Source organism: Erpetoichthys calabaricus, chromosome 9 (assembly GCF_900747795.2).
Source record: "Erpetoichthys calabaricus chromosome 9, fErpCal1.3, whole genome shotgun sequence".
In the NCBI taxonomy this organism is placed as follows: domain Eukaryota; kingdom Metazoa; phylum Chordata; class Cladistia; order Polypteriformes; family Polypteridae; genus Erpetoichthys; species Erpetoichthys calabaricus.
Window position 1 is genome coordinate 145356441 of NC_041402.2, and position 15130 is coordinate 145371570.

A 15130-nucleotide genomic window follows, 5' to 3' on the forward strand; every position below is an offset into this window, starting at 1 on the left:
ATGAGGACTAGACACTTACTAAAATGTGTTTCAAGAATTACTCTGCAGTGTAGATGGGGCAGGCAGACACCTCATATTGTCATGAATTTATTTCAATCTAGTACATGCCTTAGTAGAAGTTGGTTAACACAGTATTGTTCTTGTTTCAATAAACTGTTTTGCAACACTGTCATCTTTTTGACTCTGTCGAAAATCTTTGTTGGTGCTGGTTTAAAATGAAATTGCTCTTATTTTCATCAAATGACCAAATTAACTGTAAAATTGTTCAGCCTGACTTGTGGTTTTCAAAACAAGGGATAAATGGCCCAATAGGCATAAAGACCCTGAAACCAAAGCATACTGTAATCTCTCAGTACATTAACTATTGTTTAATTTATACACTATTTCCTTTGGGAAAATTTTTGAAAAGCAAATGCATGGTTGCACTGAAGACTCAATTACATGTATACTGACTTGAAATTAAGATAATAAAATGTTCACTTCTTAAGCAGTTTTATCAGTCATGGAAGTAAAAATAATGTGTCAGTAGTGTCAAAATATGAAAATGTTGCTTTGCATCACCCATGTATTTCAAATGTGGTTGACCTTTGGCTTCCAAATACTGTGTACTGATGTAATGTTTTGTAACTATTTGTAACAAGGACTCCTATAATCTTTTGAGTTACAGTTTTGCATTTTGGTTGTTTACTTTGGTTCAGAGGGATTATATCTCCATCTAAAAGATGGTTCCTATTATACTGGGAATTTAATTTTGTTATATTTTGCACTTTACATTGCAAAAGACTGATGTACAAGCTTTTCTGTATACTATGTATACATCCATTGGGCTGGATTCAAATAAATAATGTAAATATTCTTGTAGTTCACAGTTGAATTCTGTCTTCTTCTTTTTAAAATAATATGAGTTCATATTCCATCTATTATGCAATTCATATTACATAACATTATATAACATTTACACCTGTTCGCTAAAGGTAAGGAGTGAGCAGTTGCCCAAGTGGAAGAGTTCTAGTAACTGAAGGGATACACAAGTGACGGTATTGATAAACATGAAACTGACACACAAACCTGGCAGAGGCAGCAAATTTAAAGACATTGTTTATTACCATGGTGCTAAGGTCTATACCTTCCTTCTCACTGATGGTTTTCTAGGTAGTAAAAGAATACAATAACGAGTAAAATTGGCCAAAATTAGGGTAGAGTTGCTGGGCTTAGACTCTGTGATAAGGTGGAGAACTCAGAGAAGAACTACTGCTTCCCTAGATCAATAGGGGACAGATCAGGTGGTTTTGGATATTATTTTTCTGCTGCAATTAATATCACAAATAAACTGTGAGATTATTGTTATTGGGCTTTAAATAAAAGTCATATGCAGATCAGGGTAATTTATATTCTTTTACCCTTAGTTAGCTCAGTAGCTCTAAGATGTAATTACATGCATTATGAAATTATTAGTTGATCTTCAACATTCTGACATATGACTGGCATTCACTTAACTTGGTACTACAAAACCTCTTATAAAAGTGGAATTTATGCCTGTCACTTAATCATGCAAAGTGGTTTACGTTAACACACTGATATTGTCTTTATTGTTTAAGCAATGAACATTCAAGGTGCTTCCATTATTAACTGCTGGTTGACTTAAAAATAATAATAACTGACTTAGTAATAACTATAGCAGCAGGTTTGGTAAAGTTCAAATAAATGTTAATGTCACTAAGTTCACATAAATGGCCCACAAAAAAAAAGAAAGATGTATTAAATTTTAACATTTATTTATAGTAAAATACTTGTCAATGAATGCCTGATTGAAAGATAACTAGAGATGTTTCCATTCTTTCAATGTACGACTTAGTGATATTAAACCATCAGAATTGCTCCAGTTAAACAGTAAATTGCAGATCTGAGAACTACAGTGAAAATTATGGGAAAGTGCAATTTCATTTTCTAGCATGTGCATTAAAAGTTATTATACTTTGTCGTAAAAACCAGACATAAGAGTCATAAAAAGATTTGGGGCAGCCACCCGTATATTGGTATCCTGGCTGCAAAGTTGCAAAATGTATAACAGCACTGATGTGCATGAAACCGAGTCCAAAACAGAATTGAGGGAATAGGGAAAAGGTGAAGGCATTTAAAGGGAAAGACAGGAAGTGAGATCAAAGGGGTCGGGCTCATGAGAGTCTTCAGCCATAGGCTAGAGCCCGGACGTGACATCACAGGGGCCGGAGCCGACAAGGTTTTCTTCAATAGGCTTGGACCTGGAAGTGACGTCAAGAGGGCCAGGTGGAATCTCCCGTGAGTAGTCTACAGGAAAGGGAGAAAAAAAGTCAGTGCACTCTTCCACATCCCAGTCTGATTTGGAATTGCCCTTACTCAAAGCCCTTTGGCTGCCTCCAATGAGCACGTGTGTGACAAGGCTCCCCCTCAGCCCAGACCCATCAGGTCAGACGAGAAAGGGCATCGGTGTTGGCATAAAGAGAGCCCCGACGATGAATGAGCGAAAACTTGTATGGCTGGAGGTCAAGAAACCACTGGGTGACCTGCGGATTCAACTCCTTGTGTAGGGCCATCCACTGTAAAGGTGAATGGTCCGTGACAAGGGTGAAATTCCTGGCCCAACAGGTAGTACCTCAGCTGAGTAATCGCCCATTTAATCACCAAAGCCTCCCTCTCCACTGCCGCAGACCTGTCTCCTGGTCCAACAGTTTCCAGCTCAGGAACATGATGGGGTGTTCCACACCATCGACGCTTTGGCTCAGCACGGCCCCCAGGTCTGTGTCCGAAGCATCCTTCTGGAGGATGAAAGGTAAAGCAAAGTTAGGTGCTTTCAAAACAGGTGCAGACGTAAGGGCCTGCTTCAAGTCACTAAATGCAGCGCCTGTCTTGTCAGTCCATACCACAATGTTTGGGGCCCTCTTCTTTGTCAAATCAGTCAAGGGCGCCGCTCTCTGTCCAAGAGCCGGGGAACAAACCGGTGGTAGTACCCCGCCAGCCCAAGAAAGGCTTGGACCTGCCTCTTGGTTCACGGATGGGGCCACTTCAAAATGGCATCTACTTTGGAGAACTGTGGCTTCACGGTACCCCGACCCACCAGGTAGCCTAAATACTTGGCTTCGCTCAATCCAAAGAAACATTTCTTAGGATTAATCCAAAGTTCGGCCTCACCAAGTGTCCACAATACTGCTTTTACCTGCTGTAGGTGTTCCGTCCATGTGCTGGGACAGATGACCGTGTCATCCAGGTAGGCAGCACTATATGAGTTATGGGGCCTGAGCACTTTGTTTACCAGATGCTGGAAAGTTGCAGGAGCCCCGTGTAACACAAATGGAAGGACACAATACTGCCAGTGTCTGCTAGGTGTACTAAACGCGGTCTTAACCTTCACGGAGTCCGTTAAAGGAAACCTACCAGTACCCCTTTGTCATGTCCAGCGTGGTCAAATACTGAGCTTGTCCTAGACTCTCGAGGAGTTCGTCCACTCATGGCAATGGATAAGCATCAAATTGGGAGACTTGATTGAACTGACGGAAGTCATTGCAAAACCTCTGTAGAAGAAGAATGTTCTCCCCGGCACCATGTATCCTGTGTGTTTATTTTATAACAGATGCTTGTAGCTCTAACATTTAGGGAAGCTTGATTTATTGAACTGACAAAAATATGTTACCCAATGCTTAACTTCCTCAAAGTAAAATGACTCAGGAAACAAGAAAGATCACAAGATTTCAGGGGTACGTGCAAGGCGCCTGTCCTGTTTTAAGGGGAACTTAGATAATGTCTAGTTCAGATATTACATCATTTACAGAATCATAAGATAGAGGGGTATTTAAAGCTCCCCCTTAGCTATTGTTCGAGGTTCAGAGGAACAGCCTGCTGCGACGGACTGTGCTCTCTGGATCTCTACTTTCTGTGACTCCTGATGTAGAATAAAAAAGAACTTACGAGAAACATCACCTGCTGTCGAGTCTGCAATTTCTTTCGCCCACACCTCCAACTCCCATCAGGCTTATTGACCAATACGATGGGACTGGACCAGGGACTATGTCTTTCCTCTATTACTCCTAGTTCCAGCATGTGGTTGATCTCAAGCTCCACTTCAGTTCTTTTTGCCTCAGGAAGGCAATACAGACGTTCTTGGACTACAACCCTGGGCTCTGTCACGATGTCGTGCTCAATCAGAGAGGTCCTTCCAGGGTTTTCACTCACTACCTCCAGGACGGACAGGATGACTGTTTCCAGCTCCCATCGCTTTCTGGGACTTAAAACCGTACCGAAGTTAAGGCTACTAACGTGAGCAAAGAGTGAGCAGGGCTGACTGGAGGAGGGATCAGGATCCCTATCCTTCCACGGTTTCAGCAAATTTACATGATAAACCCACTCCCTCAGCCGATGATTGGGTTGACTCACCAAATAGTCGACGAGTCCTTTCCTCTCCTTAACTTCATATGGACCTTGCCAAAGGGCTAGTAACTTAGAGTGGGAGGTAGGTACTAGAACCATGACCTGATCTCCCGGGTGGAACTTCCGGAGAGACGTGCCTCAGTCATAATATCAGACCTGTGCTGCTTGAGCCTCTTCCATGTGACTTTTAAGGAAGGGCCGAATTTTACCAAATCTATTGCATAATTGCACAATATACTCTAATATATTTGTAGAGGTTAGGGCCTCTTCTTCCCATCCTTCCTTTAAAATGTCTAATATGTCCCGGGGCTGTCACCCATATAATAATTCAAAAAGGGAGAACCCCGTGGAGGCTTGTGGGACTTCCCAATAAGCAAAAAGAACGAGTGGGAGGAGCTGATCCCAATTCCTTCCATCCTCGTTGATCACCTTGTGAAGCATTTGTTTGAGAGTCTGATTAAATCTCTCTACCAGACTGTCGGTTTGAGGATGATATATCACGGTCTTTAGATGCTTTATTTTAAGTAACTTGGCAGTATCCTTGAACGTCTCCGAGGTAAAAGGTATCCCTTGGTCCGTCAGGACTTCCTTAGGGATGCCGCTTCGTGCAAAGACCCCTACCAATTCCTGTGCGATGGCTTTAGAATTAGCTGAGCGCAACGGAACAGCTTGGGGGTGTTTGGTAGCATAATCCACGAGGACTAAAATGTACTTGTGTCCTTGGGCTAAGGGCTCTAGGGGTCCGACTAAATCGACCCCAATTCTGTGGAATGGGACATCAATTAGGGGAATAAGAATGAGATGAGCATGGTCCTTCCTAGGAATTTGTCACAATTGACACTCCAGGCAGGAAATGCAAAAGCGATGAACCTCCTTATTGATTCCTGGCCAATAAAATTGGAGATTGATCCGCTCCAGGGTTTTCTCGGTGCCCAAATGGCCATCTAGGAGGTGGGCGTGTGCTAACTCACAGACCTGACGCTGGAAGGTCCGTGGGATTAACAGAAGCCTTCTATCCTGCCCGTCATGCTCTGCAACGCAATACAGAAGGTCATTTTCCAACACAAAGTGAGGACCCTGTGGCATCAACTGGTGAATACGCTGGCCATTGACCAGGACCACTGCATTTTTGGCAAACTTAAGGGAATCATCATTCCACTGCTCCCTTTTTAAAGAAGCCGGCATTTCTCTAAATTGAAACTGGAAAAGGGAGGGAGGGTCTGGGCTGACCTCAAGGGGAGTGGTTTCCTCCTGTTCTGTCTCGACGCTGGTGGATGACGTATGAGCACGCGACGGTCCAGGAGTTGCCACATCACTCAGGGAGGCCGCTTCGTCTCTCTCGGGCGGCTGGTTACACGGCGTGGAGGCAGCTTGAGCTGGGTCATCCTCGTCTACAACTAGGCCTAAGTTAAAACCAGGAGTGGTATGTGTCTCACCGCTTTTAATTTTAGACCAGTCCCACCCCAGTATCACTGGATGTGATGGATTTGGGAGGACCACCATGGTTAATTTCTGTACTGATCCTCGGCAACTGATGACACAGGTGGCGGAGCTGTACCAGTGGATTTCTCCGTGGACACAGTGTAACGGCCGACCCCTTTTACCCAGCCGGCAGCTACACCTCCAAGACCAGTGGCCTGGATAATTTACTGAGAAATAATCTAACTATCAAGCTGTACTTCTTACCAATTGAACTTTTCCCCCACAATCGACGGTGAAAAATATAAGCACACAAAAACAGGATGTAAGATTCAAACGGGTTATATGTATTAAGTGAAATGAAATAGAAAAATAGAAACATATAAATATAAATATCCCTCCACCCCAGCAATAACAAGACACCACCAAATATATATATATACAACAAAAACCCTCCCTTGTCCCTGTAACAAATAAACACACAACACGAACAACAACAATGAATGATAAACTGAAAATGAATGAGAACGTGAGTCCGGTAAATAAGAAACTGTCCTGAAAGCGGATGACTGAATTAGTGATATTGCGATGTTTGATTCTCCCCGGAAAAAAATGGAACAGCCTCACCGTGAATCCTCGTGTATGTGGTGGATGATTAAGTCCTACCCCGGGGTATCTCGTGGTGAGGTCCTTGAAATAAATCCGGCAGACGGAAAAACAAACTGGATGGATAAGTGCAATATGGCAAACAGGTACAGGTTGCTCGTGGTCGTGATGGTGAAACAAAATCTCCTTCTCTCCTCTCTTTCCTTCTCCTCCTGATGGCTTAAATAATCCTGTGACGGCTGTGATTGATTGATTGTAAACAGGTGTTTTCCAGGTTTGTGGCTGTGGTCTCCTTCCATCATCCGTCCCCTTTCACGGGGACGGCATAAACTGATGCACAAACAGTAAATGGGACAATGAAACGAGACGCACTCAGAACTGACATTTAAACACTATGTGGCCCCGCTACAACAGGTTATATTGGTCTTAATTTTTAACCACTGTTGTGGCAGCACAAACCGGTGAGCAACACTGGTAATGTTGCTGCCAGAATTGAATAAAGGCTGTGGTCTTGTACCTGTTTACAATCACCATGCCTGTGTGTGGGACCACCAACGTGTTAGTCAGAGCACACCAACCCCTCCTCCCCCTCCACCTGCATTCCTCCTCGTTCCCAAGTGGTTTGCATGCCCGCACCTCTGGGGACGTTGGCACAAGCTCCGGGTTGTACGGGGGGGAGGCTAGGTTTTGGGACTTACTTCGGCTGAGTTTGACTAAGGGACGGTTCTGCTCCCTCAGATTGTGAGGCCGTCCTATGTGTTTCCAGGAGCTCTATGAGCTCTGCCATGTTCTTAAACTGCTTACTCCAGACCGGCTGGGTGAAGCCACGGCATACTGCTTTCAGGAGCAGGTAGCAGGCCACCTGCTCTATTATTTGGTAGGGCTTGTTCTCATGTGGCTGTAAACACTGCCCTACCATTGCCCACAAGGGACAGGCTTGTTTGTGGGTCGGCCACTCTGGGCCAAATCTCCACTTTCTCACTTTAGACACCTGCCAGTCTGGGGCACCCCTAGATGGAAATCGGGGCTCTGTTTTCACAGGGAGATGGGCACTCTCCTCCGAGAGAGCATAATAAGCCCCTTTTGCCTCCCCCAACCGGAGCAGCCCAATTCTGTGATCCCCACCCGCACACTCCCTGGTCTGCCTAGGTCGCCCGGCTAAGCGTGCCTGGAGCGGAGCCTGTACCGGGTCTCTCCAAACCACAGGACACCCTCCCCACCTGAAAACTTGGCCACGGTACACTTCCACCTGATTACGTTGCAGGTCCTGTCCCCTTCTCTTCCAGGACCTTTCCATCCAGCCAATTACGCCAATGTTGCAAAAAAGACATAAGAGTCATGTAAAGGTTCTGGAAGGATACCTGTATATTGGTATCCTGGCTGCAAAGTTGCAAAATGTATAACAGCACTGATGTGCACAAAACCGAGTCCAAAACAGAACTGAGGGAATAGGGAAAAGGAGGCTTTTAAAGGCGAAGACAGGAAGTGAGGTCAAAGGGGTCGGGCTCATAGGGTCTTCAGCCATAGGCTCGAGCCCAGACGTGACATCACAGGGGCTGGAGCCGGCAAGGTCTTCTTCAATAGGCTTGAACCCAGAAGTGATGTCAAGAGAGCCAGGTGGAATCTCCTGTGAATGATCTGCAGGAAAGGAAGAAAAAGAGTCAATGCATTCTGCCACATCCCGGTCTGATTCGGAATTTACCTCACTCAAGCCCTTTAGCTGCCTCCCATGCACACGTGTGTGACAACTTCCTTAAATTATATACAAAGTATATGAACACTGAGTAACTGTACTGAGGTTGTTATTTTCAAATTTTCCAAATATTAACATTACATACTAACATTAAAACATACATATACAGTATGCTGCCATCAGTTAGCTAATAATACATTTTTTGTAAATATATAAAGTGTGTCTGCAGCATTCAAACAAAAAATTTGACCTTCATTTCACTTTTATATTTATTAAATCAACAAGCCTGCTAATTAAAATTAAAATAAAGTATCGACTGTAATGAAACAATATGTATGTTGGTATTTTTGTTTATTACATAATTTGTATTCTTTCTTTATCAGCTGAAAGAACTACGTTGGAGAAAACTGTGCTTAGTAAATAAAAATGTCATTTTATATCAACTTCAAATATGAGTGTCCTTTATTTACATTACATCTGCAAAAGCACAAAGAAATTTTTTTTTTTAAATAGCTTTCACCAACAGTTCCTTCTCTTATTCTCCCATCCACCCTGACCTCCATTACACCCGTCCAGCAGCTAGAAAACTCCCATCCGCAGACACAATTTAGCAGTGAGGAATAATATTCTGCAACAAACCAACCTAGCAGCGAGAATGTCCAACTCTAGCACAACACAGGTGAGAATGTGAAGAGTGTCTGGTCACACTTATTAGTAATGTAACCTAAGCACAGTTAAAATATCTGGCTACACCGCCCAGTTTTATTTAGAGTCTGGGAACTCTTTAAATTATTTTAAAAGGCTAAAAAGTTTACTAAAAAATTATTCAACTAGATCCTAACATTAAGGACCTTTATACTTTAAAGATAATAACACACAGGATTCTCTAAATTTTGTGGTGAGCAAATACACAATGAAAAAACACAGCAGCAATTTTAAGAAAAACAACAGTAACTTGTATTGCACCAGACAATCCAACAATAAGATAAAAATAGAAAAGAAACTAAAAATATCAGGAGTGAAAACCCTTTAAAAAGAGAGCACACTTTACACTCTAAAGCCCATTAAAATGTAGCAGTAAAGGATACAACTTATGATGATGCAAAGTCCAAGATGCACACTGTATTACCTTTTGCTATATATCTTAAGTGAAAAAATGCTGTCCTAGTAATCTGATTAATATGTGATTTAAAATTCAGGTCAGAGTCAATAGTTACCCCTAAATTATTTACCTCCGTCTTGACTTTTAATCCTAATGCATTGTAGCAACTAAGCCCTTTGTCCACCTCTTGAACCCTCAGGTACCACTCGAGACATGAGGTAAAAGTACAACAACTATTTATTTTGTTGTCACACAGTGCACCAAGTACCCTCCACTCCACACTCATATAACCACTATTCTCTATAAACCAACACAATCCTCCTCGCCCAGACACTTTGCCACCCTACCTCCCAGCTCAGGTCAGTGTACTGGGCTTCCCATAGTCCTTTTATAGCCCCTGACCCAGAAGTGGTTCCTGGCACAACCCACAAGTCCGTTTCCTTCCGGGTCAGGGCAAACAGTCCTCGTCTTCATCCCGGGAGTATGTCGTTTCTTCCGGTCACGTGACTGTGACGCACTCCTGGGTTATAGGGCACGCAAGAGCCCACTAGCCCTCCTACAGCGACTCCCGGTGGTCCCCAAGGTATCCAGCAGGGCTGTGTATAGAAACTACAAAGTCCATGAGGCCCTGCTGGAACTCGGGGCACCATCATGCGGTCCGGTGGGCTTCTCCTAGTGGCCTGGGGGTGGCGACCGGAGTCTGTAGCCGGTTGTCCATCACAGCATCAACTTTATTTCTAATAACCTCATTATATCCATTATTGCCAATCACTAAAATTTCTGTTTTCTCTTTATTTAGTTTGAATGTTCTTTATAAGGTAAGTGCAGACTCTTCAGATAATTGAAGCACCTTGCTAGAAATTAAAAAAGAAAAGGTAAAATATGGCAAAAATAAGAATCTTAACAGTGAAGTGACAGAGAAACATTCTGAAACAGCTCCTCATCAATGAATAGCATTAAAATCTGCTAGGCTTGAAAAAAAGCACCAGCTTGACATTCATGACTTATGTAGGATTTTTCTATCAATAGATGAGCAAAATTTGGAATCCTTTGGGCTACACAGGTTCTGTCCTGCCTGAAAAATCAAATACCGCATTCCACAATAAGCCCCTCAATACCATACTCCAGCAGTGGTGGTAGGGCAGACTGTTACACCATAACCCAACGTATTTATATTATTGAACAACATATAATTTCATTTTTTTGTGAAATAGCTTTACTGAAAAGCATCAGATCAACTTCCCATCATTTGAATTGAATTGGGACATACAACAACATAAACTTCTAGGTCTCCAATTTAGTGGTTTTTACATAAAATCTTCAGATGTTACTAAGTTGAAGCAGATCACAATAAAAGACAGAATTGGATTCTTTTTCCAGAGTGTCCTGTGTGAAGAAAGGGAAAATTAATTACCATATTAATAAGACCAAATACTGCTGAGTTTAAAACAAGTACTTTCCAATAAGCATTTCATTTTTAAATCCTTCTACAGCAATAATAATAATAATAATTAATTGCATTTATGTAGCACTTTTCTTGCTACTCAAACCTCTTTATTTAGGCAGAAGGGAACTAAATCACCACACTACTGTGTAGCACCCACATGGAAGGTGCAACAGCAGCCATTATTGTGCCAGTACCCTCACGACACATGAGCTGTTAGGTGGTGAAGAGATAAGAAATAGAGCCAATAAGAGGAATGGGATGACTTGGGAGCCAGAATGGATGAAGCCGAGATGGACAATTTAGCCAGGACATAAATTCTACTCTTTATTGATAGATGCCCATGGAACTTTAATGACCACAGAGAGTCAGGACCTTGGTTTTACATCTCATCCAAAGGACAGCACCATATTTACTGCACAGAGTCCTCATCGCTGCACTGGGGCATTGGGATTCACATACAGACCACAGGGTAAGTGTCTCCCGCTGGCCACACCAACACTTCTTCCAGCAGCAACCCAAAGTTTTCCTAGATAGTCTCCCATCTAAGTATTGGCCCGGCCCAAACATGCTTAGCTTTTGGTGGATGACCTGTTCTGAAGTGCAGGAGGACTGAACAACAATTATAGGAAGTGAATATAATAAACTGTGGTGTTTTATTTGTATTTCATACATCTTTCTTTCTTTCTTTCTTTCTTTCTTTCTTTCTTTCTTTCTTTCTTTCTTTCTTTCTTTCATGGATGAGTCCATTTCTTGTCTTTCCCAGCCACATATCAGCATAGCTCATTCCAAAAATATGTAATCTACACTTTATAAGCAATTTGCATATGTTTAACCTACTGATAAAGTAAAATTTATTGAGGGGTTGAAACCCTGAGAAGTAATGAAACATTCAATATTTATAAGACTTACTCATAATTCTAGATGTGGGAGTCCTGCTCAATATCTTCCAGATGTTGACAGGTGTATGGTCAAAAAAGAAAATCATGTTACATTAATATTCTGTAATACACTGTATTATTATATGCATTCTGAAGCAACACTTTTACTGTATATCTTATTGCTATGTAGCATATGTTCTGTATATTAATCTGAAATAATTCCTATGAAAAATCTGATACGTAAGAACTGGATGAATAAATAACATTTTTTACACATTTCCAGAACATCTGTCCTTTCCTTAGGGTATTGAATATCCAGCCAATTAGAAAAAAGTAGACCTATAAAATAAACAGACTGTAACTACTTGCATTTAATTTATTATCCTCTCCATGAGGGATGATAGTGCCGGCTTTCCATAAGGTGCAGCCAATGGACACTGAAACATGCAAAATCTCTGTTGCAACTTTTATTTGATAGCAAGCAAAAGTAAGAACTTAAATGACACAGACATGCTCTAAAATCAGCACCTTTCAGCCCTGCACTCATATAACACTACCTGTGAGTGGTGAGACATAGAGTTAACTGTACCCCTGAAAGCAGGCTTAAGTACTCTGATAATCCTTTAACACGAAATGCGCAATTCATTCAAACTTCCATGGTAAAATAATAACATAATTTACCCAGTTATCATTTTTTTCAGGCCTCTCTTCTGACTTGATATTATCTTTATCCTTTTTTTGTTTGTTTTTTGCAATCTGTCGCTTTGTCCTTGAGAATGCAAACCTACTTCTCCTTTCCTAATGTTTTATACAAGGCTTTGCAATTTATTATATACTTTACATTATGTGTGTGTGTGTGAGTGTGTGTACATATATATTGCTCAAAAATGTTAAAGGAACACTTTTTAATCAGAGTATAGCATTACGTCAATGAAGTCTCTGGGATATTAATCTGGTCAGAGGGGATTGTTAATCAGTTTCACCTGCTTTGGTGTTAATGAAATTAACAAGAGGTGCACTAGAGGGGCAACAATGAGATGACCCCCAAAACAGGAATGCTTTAACAGCTGGAGGCCACTTACATTTTTCCCTCCTCATCTTTTCTGTCTGTTTTTTTTCACTAGTTTTGCATTTGACTACGGTCAGTGTCACTACTGGTAGCAAGAGGCGATCCCTGCACCCTACAGAGGTTGCACAGGTAGTTCAACTTCTCCAGGATGGCACATCAATATGTGTCATTGCCAGAAGGTTTGCTGTGTCTCCCAGCACAGTCTCAAGGGCTTGTAGGAGATTCCAGGAGACAGGCAGTTACTGTAGGAGAGCTGGACAGGGCCGTAGAAGGTCCTTAACCCATCAAATTACAAAGTAAGAGGTGTGGGCACCGCAAAGGCAAACCCTGTATATTATAAATATGCAAAAGGTGTAAATATTAATGCGTTATACAGCACAAAGTGGAGTCTTGCTGAGAAAATCAGTCGGACTTCCAAAGGTAATGGTTCTTCCTATTTTGATGATTTCTGGGAGAAAAACGTGAGTCCAGGTGATCTGACCCAGGAAGTGAGGTCACAAATGGAAATAGATCCGTCTTCCTTTCTGCAGAGGGGAAAGATAAGTAAAGGTTGTTATTACAAAGTGAACCCTCATGTCTCATGGAGAATCACTGTAACATCAGCTCTTAAGTTGTTCCCCAAGCTCGCCCGTGTGACAGTACTCCCCCTGGCCCAGAACAATGAATTGGGCGACTCGAGCTGTGAGGTCATGAATGTGAGACAGCGCATCACCATTGGCATGCAGAGTACCTTGATGATGAAGGACTTTGAACCGAAAACGCTGCAGGTCAAGAAATGGGGATTTGATTCCTTGTGCAAGACCATCCACTGTAAAGGGGCATGGCCCATCATGAAGGTGAACTTGTGTCCCAAAAGGTGAATCCTGAGTTGGTTAAGAGCCCATTTGATATCCAGGGTTTCTCTTTCCACTGCTGCATGCCTTGTTACCCGATCCAGTACTTACCCACTCAGATACATTATGGGGTGTTCAACACAGTCGATGCTTTGGGTCGGCACAGCGTCCAAACCTGTGTCCAAAGCATCTGTCTTCAAAATAAAAGACAGCGGGAAATCAGGAGTTATCAAAATATTTTGATGGTTTCTGGAAGAAGAGGCAGGTCCATGTGGTCTGACACCAGAAGTGACGTCATGGGTGGGAATACATCAGTCTTTCTTTCTGAAGAGGGGAAAGCAGAGCAAGAAAAAGAGAGACTGATATTACAGCGCACCCCCTCATGTCTCTGCGAAGAATCACAATCACAAAGGCCCTTAAAGCAGTTACCCAAGTGCACGTGTCTGACTATATACTGCATATACAGTATATATATACTCTCTGGAATGTTTTGTCCTGTTCCTCCCGACTCTGGCTCTCCAAATGAAGGCGGGCACCTCCATTATGCTGCACCTGGGAGTGCTCCAGGAGGGTCCTTAGCAAGGCCTGGACTCACTCCCAGGTGTGGTGAAAGCTCAAAGTAGAGCTCTGCAGCTTCTGCAGCTCCCCTGGCAGCACCCACGAAACCGAACAGGGCTGAGTCTACAAATACCAATTCCCATATAGCCCTGTGGGAATCTGAGGTGCTGTTAAAAACCAGGGGGGCTGCCAAGTAACAGTTCGGGGTAGATAGCGCCATTCAAAGCTATCTTCCCCTGTCCTTCCTTTAAGGAGGTGTCCTGGCTGAGTAAAGATGTCGGCCATCCCTAACAAATATCCACAAAGGGAGAAAATTAATCATGTATCTTAAAATTGTTTTTTATTCCTAAGCTTTCGACAACCTACCAGGTATCATCATCAGAGAAAGATGATTAGACATACAAAAATCAAAGGCAAATATATAGCAAATGAGAGGGTGGAAGTACAAAAGAGGATGGGGTGGGGGGGGATGGATCAATAAGGTGGGGTTTGGATGGTGTTGGTCATAAAGTCTTTTTTATTATGTATTATATATGTAGTATAATACATTATACCCATGGCAAGCACACCTTGCACATTTACCAATGTATTTATTTAGTAAAAGTACAATAAATTACTCTCACCCTACCCTTAGTGAACCCTTAGCTTGAAAAGAAAAAAATTATTTTTCTTAACCACAAAACCTCCATGTAGTACTCGCAGCTGCAAATATATTGTAATTGAATTAACTTTAAAAAAAGAAAAATAGAGATACATTCTTCATGTTTAAGGCCCTGTAGCTTTGAATATGTCCCTGTTGTAGTAGGCTGTTATATTATCAGTACATCTGTATGCAATAAGCAAATCCAGCTGTTTAGATGAAACTGACTGGGAAACTGAATCCTTTGTAAAGCTGATCAACATATGGAAGACCTACCACTGTAATATTAAGGTCCTATTGAATATACACTTTGCTCAGTTAATGTAATCTATCTATCTATCTATCTATCTATCTATCTATCTATCTATCTATCTATCTATCTATCTATCTATCTATCTATCTATCTATCTATCTATCTATCTATCTATCTATCTATCTATCTATCTATCTAACCCAAAGGCTTAAAAATCTTAAAAATCTATCG